The sequence below is a fragment of the Callithrix jacchus genome, chromosome 1 (genome assembly GCF_049354715.1).
Source record: "Callithrix jacchus isolate 240 chromosome 1, calJac240_pri, whole genome shotgun sequence".
Taxonomy (NCBI): Eukaryota; Metazoa; Chordata; class Mammalia; order Primates; family Cebidae; genus Callithrix; species Callithrix jacchus.
The window spans coordinates 157,963,816-157,984,724 of NC_133502.1; the positions used below are offsets into that span (position 1 = coordinate 157,963,816).

General features: G+C 43.7%; 1 pseudogene; it reads right to left on the reverse strand.

The window, feature by feature from the left end:
* Positions 1–14,033: 14,033 nt before the first annotated feature.
* LOC118151364 (ubiquitin carboxyl-terminal hydrolase isozyme L1 pseudogene) lies at positions 14,034–14,554 on the reverse strand (annotated as a pseudogene).
* Between the last annotated feature and the right edge of the window lie 6,355 nt (positions 14,555–20,909).

Sequence of the window (20,909 nt, forward strand, 5' to 3'; positions counted from 1 at the left end):
CTTGTTGATTTTCTGTCTGGTTGATCTGTCTAATATTGACAGTGGAGTGTTAAAGTCTCCCACTATTATTGTGTGGGAGTCTAAGTCTCTTTGTAAGTCGTTAAGAACTTGCCTTATGTATCTGGGTGCTCCTGTATTGGGTCCGTATATGTTTAGGATCGTTAGCTCTTCTTGTTGTATCGATCCTTTTACCATTATGTAATGGCCTTCTTTGTCTCTTTTGATCTTTGTTGCTTTAAAGTCTATTTTATCAGAGATGAGGATTGCAACTCCTGCTTTCTTTTGCTCTCCATTTGCTTGGTAAATCTTCCTCCATCCCTTTATTTTGAGCCTTTGTGTATCCTTGCATGTGAGATGGGTTTCCTGGATACAGCACATTGCTGGGTTTTGGCTTTTTATCCAATTTGCCAGTCTGTGTCTTTTGATTGGTGCATTTAGTTTATTTACATTTAGGGTTAATATTGTTATGTGTGAATTTGATACTGCTGTTTTGATGCTAGCTGGCTGTTTTGCCTGTTAGTTGTTGTAGATTCTTCATTATGTTGATGCTCTTTAGCATTTAGTGTGATTTTGGAATGGCTGGTACTGGTTGTTCCTTTCTATGTGTAGTGCCTCTTTCAGGAGCTCTTGTAAAGCAGGGCTGGTGGTGACAAAATCTCTGAGTACTTGCTTGTTCGCAAAGGATTTTATTTTTCCTTCACTTCTGAAGCTCAGTTTGGCTGGATATGAAATTCTGGGTTGAAAGTTCTTTTCTTTAAGGATGTTGAATATTGGCCCCCACTCTCTTCTGGCTTGTAGAGTTTCTGCCGAGAGATCTGCTGTGAGTCTGATGGGCATCCCTTTGTGGGTGACCCGACCTTTCTCTCTGGCTGCCCTTAGTATTTTCTCCTTTATTTCAACCTTGTTGAATCTGACGATTATGTGCCTTGGGGTTGCTCTTCTTGTGGAATATCTCTGTGGTGTTCTCTGTATTTCCTGCAATAGAGTGTTGGCCTGTCTTGCTAGGTGGGGGAAATTTTCCTGGATGATGTCCTGCAGAGTATTTTCCAGCTTGGATTCATTCTCTTCATCACATTCTGGTATGCCTATCAAATGTAGGTTAGGTCTCTTCACATAGTCCCACGTTTCTTGGAGACTTTGTTCATTCCTTTTTGCGCTTTTTTCTCTGATCTTGGTTTCTCGTTTTATTTCATTGAGTTGATCCTTGACTTCTGATATTCTTTCTTCTGCTTGGTCAATTTGGCTATTGAAACTTGTGCATGTTTCGCGAAGTTCTCATATTGTGTTTTTCAGCTCCTTTAATTAATTCATATTCCTCTCTAAGATATCAATTCTTGTTATCATTTCCTCAAATCTTTTTTCAAGGTTCTTAGTTTCTTTGCGTTGATTTAAAACATGTTCTTTTAGCTCACAAAAGTTTCTCATTATCCACCTTCTGAAGTCTAATTCCATCATTTCGTCACAGTCATTCTCTGTCCAGCTTTGTTCCCTTGCTGGTGAGGAGTTTTGGTCCTTTCTAGGTGGCGAGGTGTTCTGGTTTCGGGTGTTTTCCTCCTTTTTGCGCTGGTTTCTTCCCATCTTTGTGGATTTATCCACCTGTCGTCTGTGTAGTTACTGACTTTTTGATTGGATCTCTGAGTGGACACCCAGATTGTTGATGATGGAGTATTTCTGTTACTTGGTTTTCCTTCTACCAGTCTAGCCCCTTCGCTGTACGACTGCTGAGGTCCACTCCAGGCCCTGCTTGTCTGGGGTGCACCTGTAGCGGCTGCGGAACAGCGAGGGATGCTACCAGTTTCTTTTTCTGCTATCTTTGTCCCAGGATGATGTCTGCCGAATGTCAGTCTTATGGATATAGAGGGGTCAGGGAGTTGCTTGAGGAGACAGTCTGTACTTTGTAGGAGCTCAGGTGCTGAGCTGTGAGCTCTGTTGTTCATTCAGAGCTGCTAGGCTGCTATGTTTAGTTCTACTGCAACCTAACTCGTAAGAAAACCCCTTTTTTTCCTCAGATGCTCTGTCTGGGTGGGGGGGGGGGGTTGGGGCTTTTCTTCTGAGTGTCTGCCTCGCTGTCCTGCCCAGCTAGGAGGCAGTCTAGTCACTTTTTGCCTGCCGAGGCTCCGCCCTGCTGGTGTGAGGTTTGCCCTTTTGCTGCAGGCTCTGCCCTTCTGCTGTGGTCTCCGCCCTGTTGCCACGGGCTACACCCTGCGGTGGAGTCTCTCTGTTGTACCGGGTTGCCTCAGCAACGGCAGGCTGCGTCAGCAATGGGCGTGTACCTCAGTAGGGGCTGATTGCCTCGGTAATGGCTGACGCCCCCCCCCCCGCGGAGCTGCGCTTTAAAAAAACCTTTTCACCAGGAGCGTTTGGAATCGCCGTTTTGTTTGTCGCACTGCGCTACCCCAAACGCTGAGTCCCTGGGATTTCCTGGGCTGGGTCACAGTTCAAGATCCGTTCATTCTCAAGTTCGGCCCTCTCGGGTCTTAGTTTGCCGGTTCAAAAGGGCACCCGTAACAGTGTGCCTTTGTATGGAGCGCTGTGGAGCGCCTCTGCGCTCCGGCACGGGCCGGAGCCACACTGGCTGCCGGCTACGCCAGCAGAGACCTCTGCCTGGCGTTGCGCATCTCTTTTATACCTGGGAATTTCCCCATTCTGTGGGCAACTAAGATCCGTCTGGAAATGCTTCCCTGAATCACCCTCTCTGTGCGTCCAGTGAGCGAGAAGCTGGTCTTTCAAAAAATTAATAGATAGACCATTTGCTGGACTCTCCACGGATTAACCGAGAGCATAAATCCTGGGTTGTTGTCACAGCACCATCTTGAGTTCCTCCCCCTCCCTTTTTTTTTTCAATGACCCAAAGTCAAAATGACAAATCTAGCCAAGGGTTGCTGCTGTTGCTGGTGTGTGTGTGTGTGTGTGTGTGTGCACGTGCACGTGCACATGTGTGTGCAGGGAATGTAGTATTAGAGGGTATCCAATAATTACTGTTTTTCTTTTCTTTTTCATGTATTGGCATTAATATAGACCCTTACCTCTGACCTACTATTAAGAGAGCAACTTGGAGATGAGAGAAAAGAAATTTAATCATGGAGCTTTTGCCCCAAATGTCTCAGGCAGAGGTGTTTAGGATTGACATGGAGACCCTTTAAAAACGCAAAGTAAAGAGAAAAATATGCCTCTAGAAAAATAAGGTCAGGGCTATTATTTCCCAAGGAGTGAGACCAACATTAAATTAATGGGAAGAGCATCTATCCTTCTTGTAGCCTGACTGGGTCTTTGGAAGGATAATTAATTTTTCTGTTTGCAAGTCTTGTTAGCCTTCTGGTATCTGAAGAAGAATAACTGCCCCAGCATGATAGGTAGAGAGAACTGTTTTTTTTTCTTTTTTGAGATGGAGTTTTGCTCTTGTTGCCTAGGCTGGGGTGCAATGGCATGATCTCGGCTCACTGCAACCTCTGCCTCCCAGGTTCAAGCAATTCTCCTGCCTCAGCTTCCCAAGTAGCTGGGACTACAGGCATGGGCTACCATGCCTGGCTCATTTTGTATTTTTAGTAGAGACAGGGTTTCTTCATGTTGGTCAGGTCAGGCAGGTCTTGAACTCCCAACCTTGGGTGTTCCACCTGCCTTGGCCTCCCAAAGTGCTGGTATTACAGGCGTGAGCCACCACACCCAGCCTCATTTTAGAATTTTTAGTAGAGATGCGGTTTCACCATGTTGGCCAGGCTGGTCTGGAACTCCTGACCTCAAGCGATCCACCCACCTCAGCCTCCTAAAGTGCTTTAGGATTACATACATGAGCCACCATGCCTGACCAGTGGAAAGAATTTAAACTGCAATCAAAGCACTTCCCATTTCCCTGCCTGTTCTTAACTTGGAACTAAACCTACTCCCTCCCTTGCCCAAGGGAAGTCAGCAGAAGTGTGAGCTTGTCTTGGCCACCCAGAGTCTTTTATGAGGATTGTGTGGGTCCAAGCAAGACAAAGCTGCCCTCCCAAGCTTGGGACCCATGTCTGTCCTGGGACCAACATTCGCTCACAGCATCCCTAGCCAGTTCCCAGGGTCCTGTTGGGTTGCTCTTGTTGTAATTATATCAGCAGCAATTAGCTGGGCATGCCTGTTGGCTGGTGCCTGTAGTCCCAGCTACTTGGGAGGCAGAGGTGGGAGAAACACATGAACCCAGGAGGCAGAGGTTGCAGTGAGCCCAGATTATGCCAAGATTGTTGCCTAGGCAACAGAGCGAGAATCTGTCTAAAAAAAAAAAAGGGTAAGAAAAGTATTACTTTTGTTAAATTTGGCCCTGTGTACACATTTTAAAAGGATATTCTGGGTGATGAAGTATGCACTAAGTATCTATTAAATACTCACTGTACACCTGAATTACTTACTGTCTTCGTTAAGCCAACAACAATCCTATAAGGTTATCATCCTTGGAAGGGACTGGTGGCTCCTCTTAAACCTGTTTCCCATTGTGGGCATACAGCTAAACTATTTCCCTGATTCTTTCACTGCTAAGCATGGCAACGTGATTAAGTTTTAGCTACAGGCATGTGTGTGAAAGTATTGTGAGTTACTTCCAAGCCTGAGCTAAACAGTGCTCCCATATCTGACTCTCTACATTCTTTTCTCCTCTTCCATCTTGTGCAGACAGGCACCAGAATATTGGAAGCTGCAAGCTGCTTTTCTAATCACATCTTGGAAGACAGCTGACACCCATTTCGGACTCTATGAGAGCAACAAATAAAACCCTATTCTGTTAAGCCACTGAGATTTTTAGAGTTGATTCTAAGAGCTTATTAGAGCAGCTCATAGTACTTACAGTGTAATACATTCCATTTTACAGGTTACGAAGCTGAGCCATACTGGGTGTGGCTCATGATTATTATTCTAGCACTTTGGGAGGCTGAGGCAGGAGGCTTATTTGAGGACAGGAATTTGAGACCCCCATCTCAAAAAAAAGATTAAAAATGAGCTGCTGTGATGGTGTGTGCCTGTAGTCCCAGCTTCTTGGGATGCTGAGGCGGGAGGATTCTTTGAGCCTAGGTGTTCAAGGCTGCAGTGTGCTGTGATCATGCCATGCACTCTTGCTTAGGCCACAGGGTGAGACCCTGTCTCAAAAAGAAAGAAAAAAGAATAAGCTGAGCCTTGGAGCATTTATGCTATCCAGATTCTTCCGATGAATCAGCAGCTGTATGTAACCTTGAATTGTTTGTATTTCCTTGAGAATGAAGTGGCAAGAATCTGTCTCAGAGTAGTGGGAAGTATGGTGTGTGTGTGAGTGTAGGTGTGTGTGTGAGTGTATGTGTGTGTAGCACTGATCTACTAGTGTTTATGGGCATTATAAGGTCCCTGAGGGTCCCTGAGGTCCCTCTCAGTCTTAAGCAGGGAATGAGAAATGTCAGTTTCAGGTATCATACTGTATCCCTGCTAAGGGATGGCGAGCTACACCATGTGCTTCTGCTTCTGGGCACTGCTGAGCAAGAAACAGTGACTCCGAAGTGACTGAAACTCCCTCCCCAGTGTGTCTGCAGCCATGGTGCTGACCGACAAGATCCCAATTCTTATCTGCAATGTGGAGGGCCTGGCCAAGGCTGACGCTGGCTTATGGGAGAATGTAACTCTGTGAGATGCCAGCCTTTCCCAGGGTTATCAGTTTCAGGAGCCTGGCAGCATGTGGAAGGAAAACAATCTCAGCTTGTCTTACCATGCTCAGGGAAGGTCCCCCTCCTACTTGGCCTTGTGGAATCTCTACTGGAGCATAGCAGAAAACAAACACTCCCATGCCCCACATTCCACTTTTTTCTTAAAACCGTATCAGCATGGGGGAGCCTGGACAGTAATGTGGCTGGTCTTCCAAGCCTATACCCAGATCTCTACTGTTTGTAGATTTAGAAACTGTTAGCATGTTGGTGCTCCAAAGGATCTTAGTGACTTTTTTGGGCTGATAACCTCACTTTAGGGCTCAGAAAACTAGGCCAGAGAGAGGTGACTCAATGAAGGTCACAGAACTTGTTAGCGGCATATTTGAGCCCTTATTACATGCTTAGCATTATCTCATTGTTTCAGGATCATATTCCCAAGAAAAGAGACTCAGAGACTCTGAGGCTTGTGTGCAAGAAATGTATTTATTGGCTGGGCGTGGTGGCTCATGCCTATAATCCTAGCACTTTGGGAGGCTGAGGCAGGGGATCACCTGAGGTCAGGATTTAAAGACCGGCCTAGCTAACGTGGTGAAACCCCATCTCTACAAAAATTAGCTGGACATGATGGTGGGTGCCTGTAATTCTACCTTCTTGGGAGGCTGAGGCAGGAAAATCGCTTGAACCTGGGAGATGAAGGCTGCAGTGAGCCACAGTCGCGCCACTGCACTCCAGCCTGGGTGACAGAGTGAGACTCTGTCTCAAAAAAAAAAAGTATTTTTTGGATAGCCCCTTGGGGACACACCTGAGAAGGAGTGAAACAGGCAGGACTGGACAGAAGGAGAAGTTGAACTGTGTGTAGGAGCAACAGACATCTCAGCTGATGCCATGGGGAGAGCTGAAACTGGAGTGGCCCTTCAGAGATGTCCCATGGTGAGGCAAGGGAGCTGGACTTTCTACCCCACCTGGACCAGTCACTGCATGTGGGCTGCTCCCAGAGAGGGGTGGTAACTTTGGGTGAGGTGGCTCCCTCTGGCAGAGGGCAGTTTCTAGGGCTGTTGGAGTGAGTGCTCCAGTCCTAGGTCCCAGAGAGGATCTGGATGGAAGACCACAACATCGGCTGTTCTTACATTTACACTCAGAGCTTAGGATGATAGAAACTGAAGCTTCCATCACACAGCCACTAAATGGTGGAACTAAGAGAAAAATTCAGGTCTCAGGGTCTCAGCTTTCAGCTTGAAGGCTCAAAATAATAAGTCAGGAGGCACAACAGAGAGGACGAAAAATAATGAGGTTGCTCTTGACACTGATGGACTTTCTGTTTAGGAAAGTGGCCTCAGGTGGGTGCCCGTTCAGGACTGGGCTGACTGCTGAAGTGTATACTGGAGGAGAGAAGACGTGGTGGGGCTGGGGAGCAGGGTGTGTAAGGGAAGGAGCTTGGCAGCAGGAGCAAAGGGTGGAAGAGAGAAGATTGGTGCTGAATTTCAGAAATCCTGATCTTCCAGGAGGAGCCAAGGAATCCCTGTAACCACAGAGGAATTTCTGTTTCCCTGATATTAGGGTCTTGGGAGCAACATAGGTTGGGTGGGGTAGAGGGGTCATCCTAATAGTTCTTGAAACTTGAAAGAGGTTGACCCCCTCCCCAACCAGTAGACCACCACATCCCCTAGGGACATTGAAAGCCTTAAGTAATTGATGGTATCTGTGGTAGTCTTAGCACCTGGGAAGCATATATTCTGCTAGGAAAACTTGTGAAAAACTTTGAAATGGGCAAAAAAGACTACTGGGTGTCTTATCTAGGGCACCATTCCTGGTTATCTGCATTGCCTTGGAGTTTTGTTTTGTAACCCTGCAATTTGTAGGACACTGAGAGTAATACACAAGATTCTTACACACAGAAATGGAAATGAATTTTGTCCAGTGGGGATGCAATTGGTTATTGCACGGTGGATATTGATGAGTTTTACACTTATTTGTAGACTCATTTCAGCATTTCAGATTACTTAGATATGTGTGTTCTTGGAATGATCCATTGACCTGGTTATAACATCTTACTCGTTCTCTTAATGAGTTAAATAAATCTTTGACACATGCTTATGTTTTTAAAAAAGGATTACATCAAGGTTCTCTCTCTTTTTAGTTGCTCTAAAACCAGGGAAAGTTGAACCATACTCTGCAGAGACCTCAGAGACTGCAGGAGGAAGGTGGTACCAAGAGGATGGACAGGTAGAGGCTTGAGAACATCCACTCCATACCCTCATGTCAACCAGAGAAGCTCTACCCTTGTCTATACTTTTCTCTTTTTTCCAGCAGGGAGGATCTACATAAGATTTCATTAGAACCAAGGTGTCATGGGTGAATTGTTAACCCCCAACCCCAAAGATGTTGAAACCCTATTTCTCAGTACCTGTGAATATGGACCATATTTGGAAATAAGGTCTTTGCAGATGGTCAAATTAAAATGAAGTCATTAGGGTGAGCCTTAATTCAACATGACTGTGTTCTTATGAAAATTTATAAGGATATTTGGACTTAGAGTTAGGCATGCCCACAGAGAGAGCCATATGAAGATAAAGGCAGAGTTCACTATGATACATCTGCAAACCAAGGAACTCCACATTACCAGAAAGCAACCAGGAGTTAGGAGATAGGCACAGAACAGATTCTCCCTCACGGCCCTCAGAAGGAATCAACCATGCTCACACCTTGATGTCAGACTTCTAGCCTCCATAACTGTAAGACAATAAGTGTTATGTGTTTTAGTCATCATGGGTGTGACAGTTTGTTGAAGCAGCCCTAGGAAGCTAATACACAAGGTTTCTGCATACATACACAGAATAAGCCACCAGATTTTGGCTTCTACCCTCTCTTTATCATGAGAAGTAGAGTTAAGCCTGCAGATTGTTACAGTGCCTCAAGTACCTTAAATATAGCCTCCATTCAAGTGGGGAGGCACATTATCTTTTTGGTTGTAAAACTCTCCAGGAAAATATGAGATCCAAATAGTACACTCAGCTGCAGTTTGACATGGCATAATTACAGCTCTCCTGTTTGTTGTAGGCAAAAGAAGAGACCCTCACTGTGTCTTAACAAAAAGAACAGATTGTTGCCTAAAAGACACCAACTTACTGTGTCCTCAACTTCCCAATTAGAACTGTCAGAGATTACACTTAATTAATCTGTCTTCTCCCAGCCTTGTGGCATCTGGCCAGTTCTAGTGGTAATTATTAAGGCTTCCCAGTAGGGCTGGCTTTCCTGTGTCTCTCTATATACTCTCATGGCAGGCAGGGGTAGTTTGAGCTGACATGAGATCTTGGTTTTTTTCTCAGCATATTCTGGACCAAGCACTGACTGTTTTTAAGCACTATTTTTGTTGACTCTTGGTTGATCTGACTTTTCAACAAGAATAGAAATACTGAAGAGAACACACCAGGGCTTGAAGGGGGAGTGACTTGTGGGCAGGGCAGGGCCACTTTCTTTTTGCCTTGCAAGGAGTTCTCTGGCTGTTCTTTAAGGGGTTGGGGGCAATGAACCTGGAGAATCAGCTTCATGCTTATCTTGGGCTGAAAAGTTGTCACCTGTTCAGTTATTCTCTCTGCTTATTGATCTATATGGTGCCGATGCATTGCTTGCATTCCCTGGGTTGATTATGCATTTGACTCTGATGAAGATCTCATTATTTGTTTTTCTGCAGGAGATTAAGTAAATGTCTCAAGCTGGAATAATGGAGAGGGCAATGAAGGTGAGGCAGGAATAGAGAGTTGAGATTCTGTTTTGCATCTTTTTTGCTTGCTACAATGCACTTGGCATAAGGGGATTTATTTCTGTCTTCTGTATTCTGTCCTATTGGTTTATGTGCCTCTTTTATGCCAGTGCCATGCTGTTTTGATTATTATAGCTTTGTAGTACATTATGAAGTCAGATTTTATGATGCCTCAAGCTTTATTTTTGTTTAGGATTGCTTTGGCTATTTGAGGTCTTTTGTAGTTTCATACAAATTTTAGGATAGATTTTTCTGCGTCTGTGAAGAATGGCATTGGTATTTTGATAGGAATCACACTGAATCTGTAGATCACTTTTGGTAGTATGGTCATTTTGACAACATTAATTCTTCTAATGATGAATTTGCAGTTTTCATTGTAGAGATCTTTCACCTGCTTGATTAAGTTTATTCTTAGATATTTGTTTTGTAGCTGTTGTAAATGGGATTGCTTTCTTGACTTCTTTTTTAGCTAGTTTGTTACCAGTATACAGAATTGCTACTGATTTATGTGTGCTGATTTTGTCTCATGCAGCTTTACTGAATTCCTTTATCAGTTCTTTTTTTTTTTTTTTAAACAGAGTCTTGCTCTGTGACCCAGGCTGGAGTTGGAGTGCAGTGGCTCAATCTTGGCTCACTGCAACCTCCATCCTCCAGGTTCAGATGATTCTTGTACCTCAGCCTCACCAAGTAGCTGAGACTACATGTTCATGCTACCATGCCTGGCTAATTTTTTGTATTTTTAGTAGAGACAGGGTTTTGCTATGTTGCTGGCTGGTCTTGAACTCCTGACCTCAAGTGATCTGCCCACCTCAGCCTCCCAAAGTGTTGGATTACAGGCATGAGTCACCACTCCCCACCTCATTTATCAGTTCTAAGAGATTTTTAGGTGGATTCTTCAGGTTTTTCTACAAAAATGTTGTCTACAAACTGGGACAATTTGACATCCTCTTTTGCAGTTTTGATGCTCTTTATTTCTTTCTCTTGTTTAATTGCTCTGGCTAGGACTTCTGGTACTATATTAAGAGTGGACTATAGTGAACTATAGTCTTTTCTTTAAGTTTAGCATTTCCACTCCATCTCTGAGACTTAGCATGTGTTCACCAAAGGAAGAAAAACCCAGTCACATCTTGTATCCTGTAAGATATGACACCTTGGCCTTCAGCTACAGGTTAAATTGAACCTCTCTCAAGTCAACTAACCCCCAGGGCACATCTCGTGAATTCCTCCATTGAACTGTCAGCACTTTTGGTCACCTCTAATCCTCTGCCATGAGTTTCTCTCCTGCCTTCAGAGGAGTCTCTTGGTTCCCTTGTCTGTGAGACTTCATGAAGTAGTGCCTCAACTCTGCCGCAGCTGTGAGCACTCTTGGTGGGATGCTGATGTTCATGGCCTCTGTCTCCTATGGCTGCTGAAGCTGCCAAATCTTGAAGTGCTCCTGTTTTGCCCCTTCACTGCCTGGCACTGTTCTGGGAAGGAGTGGGGAAGAAGTTTCCTTCCCATTATGGGCCATAGTTTGCCTATGGTCTGATTTTTAGTTCAGGTTTAATCTACAAAGAAAATATGTGCTGGGCTGGCTCAGGCCCAACCAAAGCCCCAAGCCAATGCCAGCACACCATCACCAGGCTACAGGCATGTTCATGTAGGGGCCTGGATCCCTGGTAGTGGAGTCCTGTGACCACAGGGATAAAATGGGCTGAGATGACAGTGAGCAATGGCTCCACTGTAGAGCTGTCTCCATCAGTGTGTCTGCTCTTCTTATCACAAAGGAGGTAATATGCAAAGTATTTGCTTTTCCTAGTGCAAAGCAGAAACTAGTACTTGAAACCTTCTGACATGCAGACTTAATGGTGCCAGTAGCTTTGTGGCTGCTTAGTAAATATTTATCCAAAAAATTGCGAGGCCAAGAAATATGTCTGTTTAGTTGCCTGTGTTCTCATAGCAGAAACTTCGATTGCATTTCTGCTGTTGACTGGGAAGAAGATTCCAGAACAGATAGGCCCATCTCTAAGTAAATCTAGCAGGAGAAGCAGTAACTTAAGACAGGCAAAGCTGAAATCATAATAAAAGAATCCATCCAACAGGAACTCATGAATTTTTGGGAGGAGCTAGAGGAGCTACTCTGAGGGAGATTTTCTCTTCTGTTACAAACCATTTCTGACCCCTGGCTTAGCTAATCATTATTTTCAGTTACAAAAAAGGTTATGCAAGACTGTAGAGGTTGTCCAGATCTGTGACTTCGCAGTCTAAGAGGAAATCCATCCTGCATGCAACGTGGAACTTAGTGTTCGTTCACACCTGGCCTTCTGAACCGTTAGTAGAATTTCACCCAAAAGGGAAGTTTACTGCTCCTTATCATGATACATGCCAACATGTATCAGTCAGGGTCCAGCCAGAGACAGAACCCACACCTGGTATTTCAACAGGAGGAATTATTATACTAACAACTCACGTTTGCATAGAACCTACAGTTTAGAGAGCACTTTTCTTCTATTTTGCCCCATTTAAAATTATCACAAAATTGAGATGACATGGACAGAACATTTTTTTCTTTATGTAACTAAGTAGATATCTAATTTTTCAAAAACTTTTTTGCATGAGTGTGAAAAGCTATATATATGCATGGAAAATTTCAAATGGCACCAAACAGTAAACAATAAAAAGAAATTCTCCCTGTTACCTCTGATTCCTAGTTCTTTTCTCCAAATTTTTGTTTTCTTCCGGTAATTTTCTTTGCATGTATGAGTATACACAGACACACACACACAGACACACACACAGACACACACACAAACACATACACACACACACAGACACACACACAGACACACACACAGACACACACACAGACACACACACAAACATGTATAATATATATGTAGTTATAGGTATTTCCACTAAATAGGTAAAATTAATATAATTCCTTATAATAATCACACATATAATTTTGTATAACTACATCAAAGATTGTGTCACATTAGGTCTTTTTTCCTTTTTATTTATTGTGTGTCCTCCTTTTCCATTCCTCATTCACTCATTTATTTAGAAAATATTTACTGAGAAGCTACTATGTTCCAGGCACTATGTTAGGATGTGGGGATACATCAGAGAGGAAAACAGCTCAACACCATGGTGCCGATGTCTCCTTTCCTTTTTCCAGGTCAGCATGTGGCATTTTCAGGCCCGGATGGGGTATCTCCAGCAACCCTTCACAGCTTATGGCATGGCATGGGGGCTCCCTTCTGTCTTCCTTTTTTGCAAGAATGTGAGGCTTTGCCATTTGTCCCTGAGCCTCCCAACCACTAGGATCCAGGTCTAGTTACCATTCTTCTATGAGCCATTTGGCTTTTGTTTTTACCCCTCCAGTTGAGCTGGGCATCCTTCTTTCATTGTTGGTGCCTGTGAATTTCTTTTCTTGCTTTCTAATTCATCTGTGTATTGAAAAACTATATTTTGAGGAGTTTATGCATTTTTTTCCCAGGATTTCTACATGCTGATGGCTGACGTGGGAGTGAGGAGGTCCTTCCATGATAGGTCACTTTGCCATGGTGACTCAAAGTGCCCAGGAGTGTTTTGACAGATGCTGGGAGAGACTGATAGTGAGAGAGATATGCAAAGGGAATGGAAAGGTGTTTTGCTGGGCACTAAAAATGTGATCCTTGGCTGGGTGTGGTGGCTCATGCTTGTAATCCCAGAACTCTGGGAGGCTGAGGCAGTTGGGTCACAATGTCAGGAGTTCAAGACCAGGCTGGCCAACATGGTGAAACCCTGTCTGTACTAAAAATTAGCCAGGCGTGGTGGCATGCGCCTATAGTCCCAGCTACTTGGTAGGCTGAGGCAGGAGAATTGCTTGAACCCAGGAGGCAGAGGTTGCAGTAAGCCGAGATCATGCCACTGTACTCTAGCCTGGGTGACAGACCGAGAGTCTGTCTCAAAAAAAAAAAAAAAAAAAAGCGATCCTCTACCTTCCACAGAAAATGGTTTAAAAATTTTTTAAAATTAATTTTGTTTATCAAGCTATATTTTAATACAATTCCATGCACAAAAGGGAGTCACACATTGGCTCTAGTTATATTTGAAATATGCCTTTAGATTTCTGATGATGGAGATGGTGAGTTTATTCATCTCAGTGCTTGCCATAGAGTAGATCCTCAATATATATTGTGGAACAAATGTATGAATTTATGGATAAATGAATGAGTATTAATTTGTTAGGATAAAAATCCTGCAATTGAGGTCTTCCATCCTTAATAATTTGACAACTCTGATGACTGGAGGAGATGCTATAACATTGATCATCAGCCACAAATTAAGTTAGTGATAAACAATGGCCTTCCTGATAGAGGGAGCACAGGGGAGATATGAACAGCAAAACCAGAAAGAAGGAGCTTGAAGAGAAGTACCAGCTCCCCAGGGTACAAGACATATACTGGGGAGAATGCTTCACCATCTGAAGCTCACACCACACTGGCCCAATGGACAGCTGTGCACTCTGCTCGTGGCTGAGGGGAAGGCATGTCTGCAGAATGGAAGGAGGACTGCTGTGTTTCACAAGTACTAAAGCATTTTAGACTGCATGGGGAGGTGTATATTTTCATATCGAAGGGAAGAGGGGAAAACAGCAAAGTCCCTCTCATAGAGCATTAGGCTGCCTTGCAGGAAGCCACGGCAGAGAAGCGGACCTCTCCTTGCTCACACTCAGTGAATTATCTGCAGACCTTGGCAGCATCCTACAGCTGGGTGTCCTCTGAACTGGTATCATAGTTCACCGGAAAAGGCATTCACCCATCAAGTTCATAAAGGTGGCCATTCATGTTGTTAAACAATAAAATGGAAATTTACTTTGTCATCTACCTGACATTGGGCTTCCTGTGCCATGGCATCGTAGACTGCCTGTATGGCCTCATTCTTTTCAAAGTATTTTGCTCTGTCTTCAGGCGACAGTTTCTCTTTTTCAGAAAGAAACTGTTTCAGGACTGATCCATCCTCAAATCCCAGTTTAACTTGATTATTGGCCACTGCATGTATAAGTCCAATTGTGCCACAGGAGTTCCCAATGATCTGCTTCATGAAATATACTTTAGGACTAACTTCTTGTCCCTTCAGCTCTTCAATCTGTTTTTTCCTGAAGTTCTCATGCTGGGCCGTGAGGGGAAACAGCAGCAGCAGTGCACAGGCAGGCGCTGGCACCTGGTGTCTTAGTCCATTTGTGTTCCTGCAGAAGGATACCTGAAGCTGGGAAATTTATAAAGGAAAGAGGTTTATTTGGCCCATGGTTTGACAGGTTCTACAAGAAGCATGGCACCAACATCTACATCTGGTGAGGGCATCAGCGGCCTCCACTTGTGGCAGAAGGAAAAGGGAAGTCTGCCACACGGTGAGACCATGGAGCCAAAGGAAAGTAGAGAGGTATCAGGCTCTTTTTAACAATCAGCTCCTCCAGGAACAAATAGAACAAAACTCTATTCACTCATTACCAGAAGGACAAGCAATAACGAAGGATGACCCAAACCCCTCCCACCAAGCCCCACCTCCAACACTGGGGATCACACTTCACTGTGAGGCTGGGCCAGTCAAGAAGCTCCGGAAGTGACAAGCCATAGCATCAAGGAAGTGACAAATGGAAGGCAACCTAAAAAAAGAGAAAGAAAGAAAAAAAAGAGCAAGAAATGGCATTGATCACCTTATGGTAGAAATGCTTTATTGTCTCTGTGGAGAAAATTCAAGTCGAATTTTAAGAGTGTGAAGAAAGGAACTGTGGCTTTCTCAGCCCACACTGCCTACCAGGTGTAGTGACAGATTTGCCTCAGGGATATTTTCATGCTGACAGGGAAAGGTGCCATTACCAGGATGTCGCAGGCCAGCTGGGCAGCAGTGCTAATGGACTGAATAGCAGGTTCTTCAGAGCAGGAAACCAACTCAGAAGAAATTTAAACTTAGGAGTTGTGGGAAAATTTCAAAAGAGGCCTTTGATTCCAAAGAGGAGAGACAGCCTGATAAGCACATGAAGTTGGTGAGGAAGAATGTCAGTGAAGCAGGTGGGAGATTAAAAGCTAAATCAATAGCAGTTTTCAGTGCACTGGGATCAGAGAGGAAGCCCTGGACAATGGGTGGAGATTGGTGGACCACACTTGGGAGGAGGGTGGGTGATATGGTTTGGCTGTGTCCCCACCCAAATCTCATCTTGAATTATAGCATCCCTTATTCCCATGTGTTGTGGGAGGGACCTGGTGGGACGTAATTGAATCATGGGGGTGGGTCTTTCCTGTGCTGTGCTCATGAAAGTGAATAAGTCTCATGTGATCTGATAGTTTTATAGCTGGGAGTTTCCCAGCACACATCCTCTTGTCTGCTGCCATGTAAGATGTGTCCTGCTTCCCCTTCCCTTTCTGCCATGATTTTGAGGCCTCCCCAGCCATGTGGAACTGTGAGTCAATGAAACCTCTTTCCTTTATAAATTACCCAGTCTTGCGTATGCCTTATTAGCGGCATGAGAACAGACTAAAACAGCAGGAAGAGGAAACTTGGGAAGAAGGGACCCCAAAGTGTGTAAAAGAAGAAGAGAATGATAAGTCCACAGCTGGACTCAGAGGCTACTGATAAAGGAGGCAGAATGATTCCAATCTGTTCTTCCATCTTCTCTCTAGGATATGGTCTTCAAACTGAAAAGGGCAGAATAGAACGGAGTGTGTGAAAAGGCAACTGTAGCCAAATAAAGTTCAGAAAATAGTGAGAACCAGGCCCTGATGAATGATCTTCCAGAGATTACAGGAGCTAGAACTATATGAAGCTGTTGTCAATCATGCATGAGAAATTGTGGAAAATTGGTGCTGGCCAGCAGATTGGAGCTGAGTCAACATGATTTCCAGCAGAGTGAAGTCTTTATGTGAATTAGAAAAAGGCTCCCCTTCATCAAGATGCATTTCTTCCATCTGTTGGGAAATTATCATAATATACAGATTTTAAAGAATAGGATACTTCATGGCCACCTGCCGGAAGAGTCTTATAATATTCAATGCTCAAATCTATGATATCTGCTATGCATGTGGTCCCTCCTAATATGTGGGCACTTTTAAATATATAGCACCTGCATACCCTGCATGGTGCCTCTGAGTTTCAGGACAGGAAAAGGATGAGTTACAGAAATTATAGAATAGGGCCAGGCGTGTTGGCTCATGCCTGCAATACCAGCACTTTGGGAGGCTGAGGTGGGTGGATCTCCTGAGGTCAGGAGTTTGAGACCAGCCTGACCAACATGGTGAAACCCTGTCTCTACTAAAAATACAACAAGTTAGCCGGGCATGGTGGTGCATGCCTGTAACCCCAGCTACTCAGGAAGCTGAGGCAAGAGAATTGCTTGAACCTGGGAGGTGGAGGTTGCAGTGAGCCGAAATTGTGCCACTGGACTCCAGTCTAGGTGACAGAGCGAGTTTCTGTCTCTAAAAAAAAAAAAAAAGAAAAAGAAAAAAGAAAGAAAGAAATAGAAGGAATTATAGATTAGGAACTTAATGTTGAGCCTTAGGAAAATTGAACACTCCACAATCCTACTTGGGCTCATTTTGAAAATAAGGTGTCTATATGAGATTTCATCAAGAATGTTGATTAATAGAGAAGAGTTAACTTGGAGAGAGATTTCTAGGGCAGATGATAGTGCTCATTGCTTAGTTCTGCCTTCTTTAGCAACTTCTAGACAGCATGGGTCTCAAATTTTCAGATGCAATGCCAGGAGTGGGTAGAGGTTGGATAATAGAACTGGGTGCATAAAATGTTCACACACTGAATTGATGGACTAATCTGTTAAAATTATATTTAATAGAGAAAATTTATAGATCTCAGCCATTACAGTATCATGAGTATAGAACAAGGGAAGATATGGGTTAGTAGAAATGCTAATAAGAGAATTATGTTGCCGGGAGCCTCAATATAAACAACTGGTGAAAAGCGATCCCTATAAAGGTTTTTGGGGTCCTAGACCACATCAGTGGAAATACAGTTGTTAGAATGATAGAGGTGAGGGCCCTATTCTACTTTTGTCAGCTCAGACCATGATTTTACATTTGATTCTGGGTTCCACACCTGAAGATAAATATAATTTTGGGGAGTAAATTGAAATGTTCGTCTAAGAAAGGGAGAAAATTATAAATTACCTTTATATAGCAGTGTAAGGAATTGGAGATCCTGGCTTTTGTGACAGGGAAAAGTATAAAAGAAAAAGTTACTCGTAATTTATAACTTTCCCATTAAGTCATCATGGTTGAACACTCTTTTGTTGTGGAAAGCAAAGTGATTTTTGGAATAATGGTCTCTGGGTTTCTGGGATTTGGGGAGAAAGCTAGACACCAAATAGAGAGCAGCCAAAAGGAAAAATGTGGAGGAGAAGGGATGGACTGGGTGGGGATTAGTGGGCTGTGAATCTTTCCTCCGCCACATCAACAAAATCTTTGTTCAAGCTGATATGCTTTCTTTTGCTTGGTGGAAGGTATTTGTTGCTGCAGTCTGGGATGAAGTGTTAAGTTCTGCTTCAAGATGAACTACCTTGGCCAGGTGTGGTGGTTCATGCCTATAATCCCAGCACTCTGGGAGGTCAGGGTGGGAGAACTGATTGAGCACAGGAGCTTGGGACCAGCCTGAGCAACATGGCAAGATCCATCTCTACAAGAATTTTTAAAAATTAGCCAGGTGTGATGGTATGTGCCTGTAGTCCCAGCTACATGGGAGACTGAGGAAGGAGGATTGTTTGAACCTAGGAGATTGAGGCTGCAGTGGACCATGATGATGCCACTGCCCTCCAGGCTGTGTGACAGAACAAGACCCTGTCTCAATGAAAAAAGAAAAAAGGATGGACTAGTTCACTTTGGAAAGGAGAATTTTCATATGGGAATAGTTTCAAAAGGCTTTCAGTTGAAAGATTAATAAACAATCTATGTAAGCCAGTTGAGTAGAATTAAGATCTGTGAGCAAAAGTTCTAGAGGGGCGGGGTTGTTCTGTGGTGAAAAGGATGCTTTCTGAGAGGTAGTGAGCTCCTCCTCCCTGAGGGCTTCAAACAGGCTAGATGATTTTTTTAGAAGATCATTTTTAGGAAGTATTAAATCTGAGAAAGGAATTAAAATCTCATTTAAACCCTTGATGTCTCTTCCCAACTTAAAAACATTGGAGTTGGTGGTTCTGATTTGCAGAGATGTAGCCTGTGGTTCTAATGTGCTAGACTTCACAGCCATTCTTCTTTCCTTCTTCCCTTTAGGCAGGCCAGACAAGCTCCACTCATTATGTTCGACTGATACATCTTCTCCTCTATATGGAAATGAAATTCATGTAACATAAAAGCAATCCTTTGAAAGAGAGCAATTCAGTGACATTTGATATATCCACAGTGTTGTGCACCTCCCACGTCTATCTAGTTCCAAAACACTTGCAGCACCCCAAAAGGAAATCCCATACCTGCTAAGCAGTTACTCTCCTAAGTCTAAATCTACAAGTTTTCCTTTCATCCCCTTTGTCATGCCATTTATTTGTGAAAGGAATATGGTCATTTCTACTGCAGAATTTCCTACATTCTGAATTTGGTTAGTTGCTTCCTATGGTGTTTAACTTGTTTTTCTATTCTTCTGTCTCCTATATTTTCTATAGACTGGTAGTTATGTCTGGCGATCTGGTTGGATCCAGAGTCAGCAGTGACTTTGGCAAGGATAATTCACAGATTTTGCTGCATAGCTCCAAGGCCTTACATCGACACGTACAGTGTCCTGTTTTTTCAATTTTTGTGTTATACTGAGATGAGCAGGGAGTTCAAGAGCTGTTAGCCTGATTCATTCTTCATAAGTTTTCCCACCTGCCACCTGTTTACTCAATGATTGTTGATCGATGATTGCTTAAAGTCTAGAGGGGAAGAAGGGACCCTAAAGTGTATAAAAGAAGAGAATTAGTTCTAATGATTATTCCATTAGGGATTGCTAAGTGGCATTTCTATCATTTCTTCTGCACATGTTATCTGGAATTTTATAAAAACAAAACAAAAAAAAAGTATACCTTTATTGGCCTGGCACAGTAGCTCATGCCTGTAATCCTAGCACTTTGGGAGGTTAAGGGAGGTGGGTTGCTGGAGCTCAGGAGTTTGAGACCAGCCCGGACAACATGGTCCAGTTGAAACCCCGTCTCTACTAAAAATACAAAAAAATTAGCTGGGCATGGTGGTGCGCATCTGTAATCCCAGCTGTTCAGGAGGTTGAGGCACAAGAATTGCTTGAACCCAGAAGGTGGAGGTTACAGTGAACTGAGATCACTCCACTGCACTCCAGCCTGGGTACAATACAATAACAACAACAACAAAAACAAAAACAACAAAAGTATACCTTTACCAACTGTTGGTTACCCTGAAATACAGTTCATACAGGAAAAGCAGGATAAATGCTTGATTGTAGCATGTCATCAATTTCCCAAATAGTGAGTCAGCGGCCTAGAAAGCTCCAAGAAATGACCAGTGCATGCTACTATTATTATTACTAATTTAAAAAGTACTGTAGTGTAACCTGGGTAGCACTCCCAGGGGGTTTTATTATTCTTTAATTATTGACCACATTCCCTGTGGTGGTTTAACCTTAGTTCACCAGGCTTTCACTGTTTATTCCTTCATAAAGTAGTTTGGAGTGGGACGGCTGATGATGGAAGCATCTATTGTGGATGGTTAAGTGGCCTGACTTTGAGTTCTGGTCTATCTACGTCCAAATTCTGGCTCCAGTGCTTAGCAGGTGCGTGGTCTTGACTACATTGCCAAACTTCTCCAAGCTTTAGTTTCTCCTCTCTGAAAAACAGGATAATAGTATTCATGTTGAGTGTTTTGCTGTTAAATGAGATGATGTGTGTATGGTGCTCAACACAGAGCCTGGCAGGTAGTAAGGTTAGAAAAATGGGAACTGTTATCATGAGAAGCCTCTTGAAACAATCTTCCACCCTACAGATCCATCCAGAAACACGAGAATCCCCGCCAAACGTTAATACTTCCTCACCACCAGTCATACAGGGACTTGGCTTGCTCAATCTTGGTCTGAATTCAGCTGTAGCTTTATTCACCAGATCAGGCAGCTGAGCCCTCTAAATATGTCCTGAAGAGAACTCATTGTCCACCACCCACTGTGCTCACCAATATTTTTGAAGTTATTTACCATTTACTTATCTTTGTTTAAACATGAGTTTTGATGAACTCTGTGCATAAAGATGAAACATATATCTGATGGTTGTGGCATATTTTCCCATCCTGCCTCCCTCTCCATCCTTTACCTTGCTCTGTGCTGGGAGGCTGACCATATGGGCCACATCAATGGGCTTCCATGTCCTCAGGCTTCTGGCTGGGTTTGGCTGATGGGAGGCACAGGCAGGGGATCTGGAGTAAGGTTGTGGTTTTATTCCAGCAGCTCACTCCCTGCCAGGTCTCTGTGGCTTGGCTGTGTTCCCCTACTGTAGGCTGCAGCTCCTGTCTGGCAGCTCCCTCTCAGGCTCTCTGTAGTTTCCAGACATTCGGCCT